This window comes from Chenopodium album, chromosome 27 (assembly GCF_948465745.1).
Source record: "Chenopodium album chromosome 27, dcCheAlbu1.1, whole genome shotgun sequence".
Taxonomy (NCBI): Eukaryota; Viridiplantae; Streptophyta; class Magnoliopsida; order Caryophyllales; family Amaranthaceae; genus Chenopodium; species Chenopodium album.
This window is the reverse complement of record NC_137860.1, coordinates 16401762-16416096: the sequence shown is the minus strand read 5'-3', so window position 1 is coordinate 16416096 and position 14335 is coordinate 16401762. Positions and strand designations below refer to the sequence as shown.

Below are 14335 nucleotides of genomic sequence, written 5' to 3'. Positions count from 1 at the left end.
ACTCGTTCCAAATTTGCACCGATTTCGTAAACTTAAGCCTACCGCGGCTATTTTGTACAACATATAAGGGTCATATATGGTTCCAAACGTCATTATATGACCCTAAGATGTATCCCCTAGGGTCTTAAGACTTTTCGCTACCGGGCCCCGTAACCTCAAAATTCCTCAAAACGCGTGGATAATAGTCTTCAATTTTGCAATTTTTTGACCTTTTTTCGCCCGGTAATAAAAAATGCCGAGATGCTTACCATGGTTCTTAATACACTCCGGGAGTCCAATTGAGGGGGTGGAACCATCCAATATGCCTTAAAACGGTCAATTTACCCGTTCCAAATTTGCACCGATTTCGTAAACTGAAGCCAACCACGGCTATTTTGTACAACATATAAAGGTCATATATGGTTCCAAACGTCATTATATGACCCTAAGATGTATCCCCTAAGGTCTGAAGACTTTTCGCCACTGGGCCCCGTAACCTTAAAATTCCTCAAAAAGTGTGGATTAAAGCCTTCAATTTTGAAATTTTTTGACCTTTTTTCACACGGAATGCCGAGATGCTTATCATGGACCCTAATACACCCTGGGAGTCTATTTGGGTGGTCCAACCATCCAATACGCCTTTAAAGAGTCAAATTACCCGTTCCAATCTTGCACTGATATCGTGACCTCAAGCCTACCACGGAAATTTATGTCAACATTTAATGGTCATATATGGTTTTAAACGTCATTGTATGACCCTAAGATGTATCCCCTAGGGTCTCAAGACTTTTCGCCAACGGGCCCCGTAACCTCAAAATTCCTCATAAAGCGTGGATTATAACCTTCAATTTTGGAATTTTTTGACCTTTTTTCGCCCGGAAATAAAAATTGCCGAGATGTTAAACATGGTTCCTAATACCCTCCAGGAGTCCAATTGAGGGTGTGGAACCATCCAATATGCCTTAAAACGGTAAATTTACCCGTTCCAAATTTGCACCGATTTCGTAAACTGTAGCCAACCACAGCTATTTTGTAAAACATATGGGGATCATATATGGTTCCAATCGTCATTATATGACCCTAAGATGTATTCCCTAAGGTCTGAACACTTTTCGCCACCGGGCCCGTTACCTCAAAATTCCTCAAAAAGCGTGGATTATAGCCTTCAATTTAAGAATTTTTTGATCTTTTTTCGACCAGAAATAAAAAATGCCGAAATGCTTACCATGGACTCTAATACACCCTGGCAGTCAATTTGGGTGGGTCCAACCATCCAATATACCTTTAAAGAGTTAATTTACCCGTTCCAAATTTGCACTGATTTCGTAAACTAAAGCCTACACGGCTATTTTGTACAACATATAAGGGTCATATATTGTTCCAAACGTCATTATATGACCCTAAGATGTTACCCCTAAGGTCTCAAGACTTTTCACCACCAGGCTCTGTAACCTCAAAATTCCTCAAAAAGCGTGGATTATAGCCTTCAATTTTGAAATTTTTTGACCTTTTTTTTGCCTGGAAATAAAAAATGTCGAGATGCTTACCATGGACCCTAATACACCCTGGGAGTCTATTTGGGTGGGTCCAACCATCCAATATGCGTATAAACGGTCAATTTACCCGTTCCTAACTTGCACCGATATCGTGACCTCAAGCCTACCACGGACATTTATGGCAACATATAATGGTCATATATGGTTCCAAACGTCATTATATGACCCTAAGATGTATCCCCTAGGGTCTTAAGTCTCTTTGCCACCGGGCCCGTAACCTCAAAATTCCTCAAAAAGCGTGGATTATAGCCTTCAATTTTGGAATTTTTTGTCTTTTTTTCGCCCGGAAATAAAAATTGCCGAGATGGTTACAATGGTTTCTAATACCCTTCGCGAGTCCAATTGAGTGGGTGGAACCATCCAATATGCCTTAAAACGGTCAATTTACCTGTTCCAAATTTGCACCGATTTCGTAAACTGAAGCCTACCACGGCAATTTTGTACAACATATAAGGGTCATATATGGTTCTAAACGTCATTATATGACTCTAAGATGTATCCCCTAAGGTCTCAAGACTTCTCGCCACCGGGCCCCGTAACCTCTAAATTCCTTAAAAAGCGTGGATAATAGCTTTCAATTTTGGAATTTTTTTACCTTTGTTCGCCCAGAAATAAAAATTGTCGAGATGTTTACCATTGTTCCTAATACCCTCTGGGAGTCCAAATGAGTTGGTGGAACCATCCAATATGCCTTAAAACAGTCAATTTACCCATTCCAAATTTGCACCGATTTCGTAAACTGAAGCCTACCTAATCTATTGTACAACATACAAGGATCATATATGGTTCCAACCGTGATTATATGACCCTAAGATGTATCCCCTAAGGACTCAAAACTTTTTTCCACCGGGCCCCGTAACCTCAAAATTCCTCAAAAAGCGTGGATTATAGACTTCAATTTTGGAATTTTTTGACCTTTGTTCGCCCGGAAATAAAAATTGCCGAGATGTTTAACATCTTTCCTAATACCCTCTGGGAGTCCAATTGAGTGGGTGGAACCATCCAATATGCCTTAAAACGGTCAATTTACCTATTCCAAATTTCCACCGATTTCGTAAACTGAAGCCCACCACGTCTATTTTGTACAACATTCAAGGGTCATATATGGTTCCAAACGTCATTATATATCCCTAAGATGTATCCCCTAAGATCTCAAGACTTTTCGCCACCGGGCCCTGAACCTCAAAATTCCTCAAAAAGCGTGGATTATAGACTTCAATTTTGGAATTTTTTTACCTTTTTTTGCCCGGAAATAAAAATTGCCGAGATGTTTACCATGGTTCCTAATACCCTCTGGGAGTCCAATTGAGTGGGTGAAACCATCCAATATGCCATAAAACAGTCAATCTACCCATTCCAAATTTGCACCAATTTCATAAACTGAAGCCTACCACGTCTATTTTGTACAACATACAAGGGTCATATATGGTTCCAAACGCCCTTATATGAACCCAAGATGTATCCCCTAAGGTCTAAAGACTTTTCGCCACCAGGCCCCGTAACCTCAAAATTACTCAAAAAGCGTGGATTATAGTCTTGAATTTCGGTATTTTTTGACCATTTTTTGGCCGGAAATAAAAATTATCGAGATGTTTACCATGGTTCCTAATACCCTCCGAGAGTCCAATTGAGTGGGTGGAACCTTCCAATATGTCTTAAAACAGTCAATTTACTCGTTCCAAATTTGAACCGATATCATGACCTCATGCCTACCACGGACATTTATGGCAACATATAAGGGTCATATATGGATCCAAACTTCATTATATGACCCTAAGATGTATCCCCTAAGGTCTCTAGACTTTTCGCCACCGGGCCCCGTAACCTCAAAATTCCTCAAAAAGAGTGGATATAGCCTTCAATTTTGGAAATTTTGACCTTTTTTCGCCCGGAAATAAAAAATGCCGAGATGTTTACCATGGACCCTAATACACCCTGGGAGTCTATTTGGGTGGGTCCAACCGTCCAATATGCCTTTAAACAGTCAATTTATTCGTTCCTAACTTGGACCGATTTCGTAAACTGAAGCCTACCACGGCTATTTTGTACAACATATCAGGGTCATATATGGTTCCAAACGTCATTATATGACTCTTAGATGTATCCCATAAGGTCTCAAAACTTTTCGCCACCGGGCCCCGTAACCTCAAAATTCCTCAAAAAGCGTGGATTATAGCCTTCAATTTTGGTATTTTTTGACCTTTTCTCGCCCGGAAATAAAAATTGCCTAGATGTTTACCATGGTTCCTAATACCCTCCTGGAGTCCAATTGAGTGGGTGGAACCATCCAATATGCCTTATAACAGTCAACTTACCTGTTCTAAATATGCACCGATTTCGTGAACTGAAGCATACCACGACTATTTTGTACAACATATAAGGGTCATATATGGTTCCAAACGTCATTATATGACCCTAAGATGTATCCCCTAAGGTCTCAAGACTTTTCGCCACAGGGCCCCGTAACCTCAAAATTCCTCTAAAAGCGTGGATTATTGCCTTCAATTTTGGACTTTTTTGACCTTTTTTTCACCCAAAAATAAAAAAATGCCGAGATCCTTACCATTGACCCTAATAAACTATGGGAGTCTCTTTGGGTGGGTCCAACCATCCAATATATCTTTTAACAATCAGTTTACCCGTTCCAAACTTACACCGATATCGTGATCTCAAGCCTACCACGGACATTTATGGCAACATATAATGGTCATATATGGTTCCAAACGTCATTATATCACCCTAAGATGTATCCCCTAGGGTCTCAAGACTTTTCGCCACCGGGCCCCGTAACCTCAAAATTCCTCAAAAAGCATGGATTATAGCCTTTAATTTTGGAATTTTTTTAATCTTTTTTCCCCTGGAAATAAAAAATGATGAGATGCTTACCACGGACCCTAATACACCCAGGGAGTCTATTTGGGTGGGTCCAACCATCCAATATGCCTTTAAACAATCAATTTACCAGTTCCAAACTTGCACCGATATCGTCCTTTCAAGCCTACCATGGACATTTATGGCAACATAAAATGTTCATATATGGTTCCAAACATCATTATATGACCCTAAGATGTATCCCCTAGGATCTCAAGACTTTTCGCCACCGGGCTCCGTAACCTCTAAATTCCTCAAAAAGCGTGGATTATAGCCTTCAATTTTGCAATTTTTTGACCTTTTTTCGCCCGAAAATAAAAAATGCCGAGATGCTTACCATGGACCCTAATACATCCTGGGAGTCTATTTAGGTGGGTCCAACCATCCAATATGCCTTTAAACAGTCAATTTACCCATTCCAAACATGCACCGATATCATGACCTCAAGCCTACCACAGACATTTATGGCAACATATAATGGTCATATATGGTTCCAAACGTCATTATATGACCCTAAGATATATCCCTAGGGTCTCAAGACTTATCGCCACCGGGCCCCGTAACCTCGAAATTCAATAAAAAGCGTGGATTATAGCCTTCAATTTTGGAATTTTTTGACCTTTTTGCGCCCTGAAATAAAAATTGCCGAGATGTTTACCATGCTTCCTAATTACCCCCCGGTAGTCCAATTCAGTGGGTGTAACCATCCAATATGTCTTAAAACGGTCAATTTACCTATTCCAAATTTGCACCGATTTCGTAAACTAAAGCTTACCACGGCTATTTTGTACAACATATAAGGGTAATATATGGTTCCAAATGTCATTACATGACCCTAAGATGTATCCCCTAAGGTTTCAAGACTTTTCGCCACCGGGCCCCGTAACCTCAAAATTCCTAAAAAAGCGTGGATTATAGCCTTCAATTTTGGAATTTTATGACCTTTTTTTGCCCTTCAATAAAAAATGCCGAGATGCTTACCCTAGGAATCTATTTGGGTGGGTCCAACCGTCCAATATGCCTTTAAACAGTCAATTTACTTGTTCCAAACTTGCACCGATATCGTGACCTCAAGCCTACCGTGGACATTTATGGCAACATATAATGGTTATATATGGTTCCAAACGTCATTATATGACCCTTAGATGTATCACCTAGGGTCTCAAGACTTTTCGCCACCGGGCCCCGTAACCTCAAAATTCTTCAAAAAGCGTGGATTATAGCCTTCAATTTTAGAATTTTTGACCTTTTTTCGCCCGGAAATAAAAATTGCCGAGATGTTTACCATGGTTCTTAATAACCTCCGAGATTCCAATTGAGTGGGTGGGACCATCCAATATTCTTCAAAACGGTCAATTTACCCGTTCCAAATTTGCACCGATTTCGTAAACTGAAGCCTACCACGGCTATTTTGTACAACATATAAGGGTCATATATGGTTCTAAACGTCATTATATGACCCTAAGATGTATCCCCTAAGGTCCCAAGACTTTTCGCCACCGGGCCCTGTAACCTCAAAATTCCTCTAAAAACGTGGATTATAGCCTTCAATTTTGGAATTTTTTGACCTTTTTTCGCCCGGAAATAAAAAATGCCGAGATGCTTACCATGGACCCTAATACACCATGGGAGTCTATTTGGGTGGGTCCAACCATCCAATATGCATTTAAACAGTCAATTTACCCGTTCCAAACTTGCACCGATATCGTGACCTCAAGTTTACCACGGACATTTATGGCAACATATAATGATCACATATGGTTTCCAACATCATTATATGACCCTAAGACGTATTCCCTAGGGTCTCATGACTTTTCGCCACCGGGCCCCGTAACCTCAAAATTCCTTTAAAAGTGTGGATTATAGCCTTCAATTTTGGAATTTTTTGACATTTTTTCGCCCGGAAATAAAAATTGCCGAGATGTTGACCTTTTTTCGCCCGGAAATAAAAATTGCACAAGGTGTCATTAGGTTACGACCCCGGGCTGTGAACACCCAACTTGTTGTGCTATTTGTGCCAATTGATTCTCAATTATCTTGTTGTGTGCTTGAAGTTGTTGGATGTTTGCTTGCATATCCGCATTGCTTCTTCCTTGTTGTGGAATGAAGGTCTCAAGTGCGGCTTCAAGACTAGAATTTTGAGGAGGTGGGGGAGCGGGTTGGTTATATTATTGCCTTTGTTGGTCTTGGTTGGGATGGCGATATGGAGCTTGTCGGTTTTGAGAGTGAGGTTGGTAGTAGTGGTTTTGGGTTTGGTTTTGGCCTTGATTGTAGCTATTTTGGGGGGGCCCTTGGTTTTGTTGCTTCCATCCCGTACCTTGTTGGGGTTTCCAACCTTGATTGTAGGATTGGGGGTATGGCTCATTTCTTTGCCCAATTGCTGCCGCTTGCTCTTGGTTAGTTGAGTAGCAATAAGAGGACATATGATCGTTTCCTCCACAAGTCTCACAAGACATGACTTGTTGTGAGGAAGAGTTTGGAGATGTTAGAGTGGCTTGATCTAGCTTATGAGCTAGCATGTCAAACTTTGATGCATTAAGGTCTATTGCACTAAGATCGTGGATTCCGGCCTTCTTTACTTGAGGTTGCCTTCTATCACCCCCATATGCATAGTGCTTAGCCACTTCTTCAATCATTTTATATGCTTCATCCACCAATAGCTTTTTAAGGCTACCACCGGCCCCGTTATCAAGATTGGCTCTTGAAGTAGGAGTAAGACCATCATAAAAGCTTTGAACAATGATCCATGATGTGAAACCATTGTGTGGGCATTTTCTAATGTAGTCCTTGAAACGCTCCCAAGCTTCACTCAAAGTCTCATCAATCTCTTGGTTGAACTTGGTGATTTTCCTCCTTAGCTCAACGGTCTTTTCGGGTGGAAAATATTTTCCAAGGAAAGCTCTAGTGACTTCATCCCATGTTGTCAATGATCCCTCTTCCACCGTTCTCAACCAATGCTTTGCCTTGTCATGGAGGGAGAATTGAAACATGAGCATACGGATGAACTCTTCCATAATGTTGTTTTGCTTGATGGTGGTGCACAATTCGAGAAAGTTGTCCGAATGAGCAAAAGGACACTCATGAGAACTCCCACCAAATTGATTACCTTGTATCATACGGATGAGTTGAGGCGATAGCTCAAAATTGTTTGCATTAGTGGTGGGGAGACGTATGCCACTCCGAAGTGTGAAGGAATTGGGGTGATCATAATCTCGTAGCAATGGTGGAGCAGGATTGATGTCACCCATGTTCTCTTCTTCGTCGGTTGAAAAGATTTCTTCCAGATCCGAATCCGAATACACAATGGAGAACTCGGGTGTGCCTTGCAAAAGTCTCCTGACATTTCTCAAAGTCCTATGTAGCTCCGGATCAACGGGAATAAGCGATGATTGCTTACTCTTCCGTGTCATGCAAAGTCAAACAAAGCTAAGAAAAACGTTAGCAATGACTATCACAAGATGAAAACACAAATATACACAAATAAATAAGAAAAATTATGATACAAAAATTCACACACTTCGACTCATTCAACAATAATACATTCAATGTGACTTTGCCTCCCCGGCAACGGCGCCAAAAGTTTGATAGGCCGTCGTTGAGCCTACCAAAGAATAAGTCCTATCTTGGTCTCACTAGCTAATAGCAAGGGTAAGAAAGGATCGAACCCAAGAGAGGCGTTGAATCAACCACCAAAATAATACCGCATAAATAAGCTAAGCGAAGTCGAAGTTGGTTTGGTTTTGTATAACAAGTACTAGTTCCAGTTAACTAAAGCTAGGGGAATTAACAATATTTAGAGGATTCTAGGGCTCGGGTTATACCACTCAACGTCATCACAAATAACGATTAGCATGCATAAACAAGGTAAAATAAGGGGTATAATAGGGGAAATCATCTAAAGCACCCAACTACTCTCTCAAACTAGAGGGATTACTTGAATCATGAATACAACCTACTCTCGTGGTTACAAAGCATAAAACAAGTGTTAAAGCATAATCACGATGACATAAACATTCCCTTGACTAGAAATTCCTATTCTCATGGCATTTCAAGTCAATCAAGCATAAGGGAGCTAACTCAAGTTCATCTCTCGATCCTTCATTGAGAAAGCTTGGACAATAGTTCTAGCAATGGCCATATACAAGAACTAAGCAATTAAACCACTTAAGCTCAACTAATTAACACCCAATGATGAGTCTATTTTATATATATTTTTATTCCCCGTCCCACGGTCATATTTGTGTTAATTTGAGCTCTGCGAAGCTATTTTTATTACTAATGTACGTTTTCTAGTGTTTTTGTAGAGTTGGTATTATTTTGTAGGAATCTGCAGATTTATGACGATTCCCGAGCTTATTAAACCACTATGAAGATATTGGAGAGGGATTGTATTTTTATGACCGTATATTTAAAGCACAAGACCGAGTTAAAGAAATTTAGTTCGGTGATTAAGGGCTCGGTATATGAAAAGGCCCAAGATTTTACAAGTTATTATTATGGACCAATTAAGGAAGAAGAATTGGGCCAAAGTTAGAGGTTCAATCATTTCCACGCTCAAGAGTCAAGCCCGAGTTTACTCCAAGCAATCGGCCCGATCGGATGAAGAATATATTATAGCTGCCTTATTTCGTGGGCCTCACTCTAGCTATTTAATGTCGGTTTACGAATTTTATAGCTTTGTTGAAGAATCACGCATATATATATATATATATTTGAGGACTTAGATTGAGATTAGGCTTTTAGTCTTGTTTTAAAAATTAGTTTGCAGCTTTATTCTGGAGTTTAGTTTTTGGTTAGAGTTGACTTTTCATTCTTTTCTTATCTTAGTTTTGCTGCTATTTAGTTTGGAGTATTTAGTTTTTAGTTTACGACGGAACTTTGGGTTTTGCTTATGTTTTTATACTATTTTCTTCGTATGAGTTTTGATATTATTATTTCTTATTTGCTTACTTTAATTCTTTTATTTAATTACTTAGCTTAATTGCTTATTGTTTTTAATCATGCTTCCTTTAATTGGTTTGATTAGTTTAGTTTTAATTATGTCTGAGTAGTTTTCTTTCTAGGGTTTGTGGGGATCCATAAATAATGTGAAGGGGTAATTTATTATTGTTAATTGTCAATGCTAGATTAATTTCCTATTGATTGATTTAATGCTCTGCAACTAGATTAGCGCTGATTTAATTGTATGAGTTTAGCAATATTGATTCGAAATTCGAGAGATGAGAATTGATATTTAGGCCTAGTTTCAATAGGCAGTTTAATTTATAAATGGTTAAGTCGAGATTCGAGTGATGAGATTTAATACCGGTAAATTAACTCTGTGATTGTAATACGTAGCGAAAGCCCTTTATGATCTGATTAATTGATACATTGATGATTGATTTATATGTTTTACCCTGGAGTATTATTTATTGGTGAACCTATGCCCTAGGTCCTTTATTCACAGTTTTCCCCTACTTTTATTTCCCCCTATTCATATTCTTCGTAGTATAGTCCTTTAAACAACAACTCTTGGTTACTTTAATAATTTAGATTATAATAATTAATTAAGAATAGAAAGACTTGTTTCCCTACGGATTCGACCCTACTTCCCAATCTACATTAGTTAGATGACTTAGGTAATTACTTTTGATTAGGGTACACGACTTTACCCTGTCACCCAACAAGTACCAAATTAGCACATACAACAAGTAATTATTGACTACATTGAGGGTTCTACCCAAACCCTAGAAAATTAGACTACTCAAAATCCATGGAGATTAAAGCAATTAAGGATTTCAAACAACTCATGAGCATAATTAAACTAAGAATTAAGCTAATTAACAATCTAAACATACAAGAATCAAGCAAATAATTAACAACAAAGCAAGAAGAAATAGGGAAAAAAGTAAGAAAAATATTACTAGAAGCTTGAACTTGAATAACAATGGTGGAGCTTGTCTTCTACAATGATTGAGATTGAAAATTCCAAGCTAATAATTAAAATCTAACTAATGATTTGAGAGTATTTGTGTTTCTAGAATTACAAACCAAGAGGAAGCACTAAAAACTTGGATGCCATACAATTGAGCCCAAGGGGGTATTTATACGACCCTCAAATAAAAAGGACGGAGAAAACGAGAGTCGAGAATTTCTGCAGGTGCGCACGGACGTGCAGCCTAAGTGGCACAGACGTGCCACCCTAAGCACGGTCGTGCAGATTTGGGCATTAGTTCAAACTTGGGCCAGGTGAACTGCACGGGCATGCAGCTTATGGCACGGACGTGCTGGCTGAGCTGCACGGACGTGCTGAAGCCTTGCACGTCTGTGCCAAATCGGGCAGTAGCTTGGTTTGGCTGGGACACTCCTGCACGGCCGTGCAGGGTCTTCTAGGCCCTTCTCTTAACATTTTCTTCGGTTTTGCTCCATTCTCACAACTTCTAAACATGGTTTATCATCCATATGCCTCAAATGATCGTTTTTGGACCTAAAATCTCAACAAAAACACTAACAACCCATGAAGCAAGGGATACACAAAAATTGAACGAAAATAGGATAGAAGTGAACCAAAATGCCAATATATCGAGTAAACAAGGTTCAAAATCACCCTAAAACCATATCAAATAACAAGTTATCAATATGTTGTACAAAATAGCCGTGGTAGGCTTCAATTTACGAAATCGGTGCAAATTTGGAACAGGTAAATTGACCGTTTTAAGGCATATTGGATGGTTCCACCCACTCAATTGGAATCCCGGAGGGTATTAGGAACCATTGTAAACATATTGGCAATTTTTATTTTCGGGCGAAAAAAGGTCAAAAATTCCAAAATTGAAGGCTATAATCCACGCTTTTTGATGAATTTTGAGGTTACGGGGCCAGGTGGCAAAAACTCTTGAGACTCTAGGGGATACATCTAGGGGTCATATAATGACGTTTGGAGCCATATATGACCATTATATGTTGCCATAAATGTCCGTGGTAGGCTTGAGGTCACGATACCGGTGCAAGTTTGGAACGGGTAAATTGAATGTTTAAAGGCATATTGGATGGTTGGACCCACCCAAATAGACTCTCAGGGTGTATTAAGCTCCATGGTAAGCATCTCGACATTTTTTATCTCCGGGCGAAAAAGGTCAAAAAATTCCAAAATTGAAGGCTATAATCCACGCTTTTTCAGGAATTTTGAGTTTACGGGGCCCGGTGGCGAAAAGTCTTGAGACCTTAGGGGATACATCTTAGGGTCATATAATGACGTCTGGAACCATATATGACCCTTATATGTTGTACAAAATAGCCGTGGTAGGCTTCAGTTTACGAAATCGGTGCAAATTTGGAACAGGTAAATTGACCGTTTTAAGGCATATTGGATGGAATCACCCACTCAATTGGACTCCCGGAGGGTATTAGGAACCATGGTAAACATCTCGGAAATTTTTATTTCCGGGCGAAAACGGTAAAAAAATGACAAAATTGAAGGCTATAATCCAAGCTTTTTGAGGGATATTGAGGTTACGGAGCTGTAGGGAATATTTCAAGCATTATGATAACCCCAAACTTGAACCCCACTGTGATCATACACTAAAGTACGGTGGCGTTCCAAAGGAAAAGACAAAGAGCAAAAAGAGTCGCCAACAAGTTTTAGGAACTTGTAAACCCAAAAGACAATCCAAAAGGACCATCAACTACTCCATAAGGTCTTGAACCAAACAGGGTCCGGGGATGAGGGTACGAATCCAATCTACAAAAGAAAGGACCCGCCCTATAAAATAGGCCTCTACTTTGTTCTGCTCGTATTCATGCGCGCTTTTTGAATAACATACAAACATTATATTAATCCTACCCTGTTTATCTATGTTGGTTGAATATTAATGCACAAATAAATCTATTATTGGCGATCACTTGTATTAAAATCACATTGGCCTAAACCAAATTAATAATTATCTTATTAAGCGTGATTTCAAGTACAAATTCCCTTTAACATGCATAAAAGGTGTGATCAAGCAATAACAATAAAAATATCAAGCAACATAAATTATAAACAATAATAAATAATAATAATCATAGCATGATAAGGCATAATAAAGCTTGAATATAATAGCAAGATCCTAGGCATGATACTAACAAGATTAATAACAAATCCTAGCATGTCACTAAACATTAAAGATCAAAGCTTTAATACTAACATGGTACTAACATGATAACATGACATTAGAAAAGAGTAAAGGCACCCTAAACATGATACTAGAAAGCATAAAAAGCATCCTAACATGATACTAGAAAGAATTAAAAGCATCCTAACATGATACTAGGAATCATAAACAATAATAAGCATGCAATCTACATTGTGAAAGAAATAGGAAGTAAGCCAATCTACTTACTTTGAAGCCTCGTACCTCTTTCGAATAACAAAATACACAAGTTAGTAAACTTCAATGAAAATAATAAAGAACAATTAAAGAATTTAATTGAAATCAAATTAAATAAAGTTTTGACTAGCTTTGGACCAAACCCTCAGAAATTATCAACCTTTCACGTCTAGGGCGAAGGCAACTTCGAACTTAGCTAGATGACTCTAAGTCTAATGAATGCGGAATTGTGTATGTAAAAAGCTAGTTTAGAGAGAAAGAAAGCAAATATTGCTCAAGAGAGAAAAGAGAGAATTAAAGAAGAGTTAATGAGAATTGATGATTCTGAAAACAGGAATTCGGACGCTATTTATAATGAAAATAATCCGGAAAATCATAGAATTTGATAAGGAATAAAACTCCACGCTGTCGCCAGGAATTAACTCTGTCGCGACGCGACAATGTCTGTCGCGAGGCGACGGGGTCTGTCGCGCGGCGACGGGGTCTGTCGCGCGGCGACAGCCTGTATTAGCGTGTTTTTCTTCACGCGGAATCCGATCATTAATCAACTTGATCTACGGAATCTGTACAGAAGATAAAATACGTATTTTTAAGATAACAAAACAATATTTTATTCCAAATAAAAATCTTTTAAAGATAATTAATTATTAAATCTAACAATATTAGAATTAAAAGGAACTTCCTAGAAACTTCTAGAAAACTATAATTAATCCTAATAATTTTAGGAATAATAATTAATATTGGGCCCTCCTCTAGATCATTGGGCCGTATTAAAATAAATAACTGGGCCCAGTTTAGTATTTTGGCCATAACTTCCTCAATATTCATCGGAATCGGGCTTATAATATATCGTCGGAAAGGTCTCTTCGAGCCCCATCCAACTACACCATTATTGGACCCTTATCATGGACCAAAATAAACTGAAATGGACGTTTTCAAATAAATAAGGTCATTTTCAAAAACAGAGAGAGAAGAATTTAATTAAAACTAAACCGCAACATTTGGCTTTCGAATCACTTTCACCTAATTCGATAATAACACAACGCGCAAGGCATTCATCACTGGGTTTGGTTTTGGGGAGACACAAATGGGTGTCTACAGAAGCCCCCACTTTGACTGAGTTTGAAGAAACTTGTGTTTCGAAAAACAAGAGTCAAAGTATCGATAGGGACGGAGAATGATTCAAAATGTTCTGCAATTCCAAATCATTCTTATAACGCCGATATCTGCAAAACTAATCATTAGCTAAACAGATAAAAGAGTTAAGAAACGCGTATCTTGCACCGTCGAGCACACGTCTCTGAGCGTAACCATTTTGCTGTTGCTTCATATGTTGTTTGTGACAACCTCCACTGTGCCTCGTGAACGCCATCTTTGAAGATAACCATATGTCGTCGCCTTCAATATTCTTGGTGATAATCCTCCACAGTATTTCGGGAACATCATCGAAAATAACTGTATGTCGTCATCTCCAGGGTGTGGCCATACGTCGCCACAGCAGTATGTCGCCGCTATAGACAATCTCTTCTTTACCTTGAAGGACCGCCGAAGGTAGCCTTGCTTCGCCATCTCCACCATTTG

The 14335-nt window shown here is 38.9% G+C and overlaps 1 non-coding gene across 1 annotated transcript; it reads left to right on the top strand.

The window, feature by feature from the left end:
• Window positions 1-7160: 7160 nt before the first annotated feature.
• Window positions 7161-7267, top strand: LOC145621823 (small nucleolar RNA R71). The gene has a single exon (XR_014108618.1). It is a non-coding gene; the product is annotated as a small nucleolar RNA R71 (small nucleolar RNA).
• Window positions 7268-14335: the final 7068 nt, after the last annotated feature.